Raw genomic sequence first — 1298 nt, 5'->3', positions numbered from 1 at the left:
ATCAATATAACTGAATGGTATTTTAACTTAACTAATGATCAAGATAATCCTAAACAATAAAATTATTATATAGCCAGTTGTTTACATCTTAGTTTTTTATTTTATTTTGATTCACTTATATTTAAAAGTATTTACCATAAGAAAAATTTATTTATAGTCTTTCTCAGTATAACAGAAAAATAAAAACATTCCAGAAATGCACCTTTGATAAGTAAAACTTTGTTTTCCCAAACACTATAAATCACAAAGCTGAATCTCATTGACCAATGGCCAAATCAAAATGTACTATTGGTCAAAATGGAATCAGTGCTCTGAGAACTAACATAAGCTAAATTTTTAGACAGAATCTTTTGAATCTAACCATTGGATAAGATTCACAGATAATGGCAGGTGCTGTGAGATAGACTTATCTGCTCTTGCCTGTGTCCTTGACATATGCTGTTTTTGATGAACATCAAGGCCCTTGCAGTTTAGAATGATTGAAATAAAAACTTCTTGCAGTCAGGTACTAATATATGTATATTAGCAGGTATAGATACAATATGGGTTGTCATCTATCATCTATCTATCTATCTATCATCTACCTATCTATCATCTATCTGAATGATTTATTTTAAGGCGTTGGCTCACATTGTGGGATCTGGCATATCAAAAACATGTAGGGCAATCCATCAGGTTGGAAGTATACAGGAGCTGATATTGGAATCCTGAGACTGAATTTTTTGTTATCCAGGAAACCTAAATTTTTTCTGCTAAAGGCCTTCATGTGATTGTATGAGGTTCACCCACATATTCAAGGGTAATCTCCTTTACTTAAAGTCAACTGATTACAGATGGTAACCACATGATAAAATACCTTCACAGCAACACCTAGATTTACCTTTGATTAAATAACAGGGCACTGTAGCCTAGCCAAGCTGATATACAAAATTAACCGGGACAACATTTATTTTACTTCGATGCTTATGGCCCCTGCTGCAGAGCTTTTGGGTCCATGAACATCTCCTTACTTATTTTTGCTGTCTTTGTCTTCCCTCATCTCTAATAATTAGTACCCTAGAGAACCTGTGTTGAGTGTTTTTAGAATCTCTCCCTCTTCCATTACTTTTCTTTCCATGAATCCAGAGTATTTTCTTAAGTAAATCTTTTATAGTAGTGGTTACACAAAAACAGAACACCATCATTTGGGTGAAAAGATTATTTCTAACTTGAGTTACACATAATTTTACTGATCATAAAGGAAAAATAAGATTTCAGTAGATATTACGCTATGGTTTTGTTACTATCTGGTCACAGAA

The sequence above is a fragment of the Mandrillus leucophaeus genome, unplaced genomic scaffold (assembly GCF_000951045.1).
Source record: "Mandrillus leucophaeus isolate KB7577 unplaced genomic scaffold, Mleu.le_1.0 Scaffold904, whole genome shotgun sequence".
NCBI lineage: Eukaryota > Metazoa > Chordata > Mammalia > Primates > Cercopithecidae > Mandrillus > Mandrillus leucophaeus.
This window is presented reverse-complemented; position numbering follows the sequence as displayed.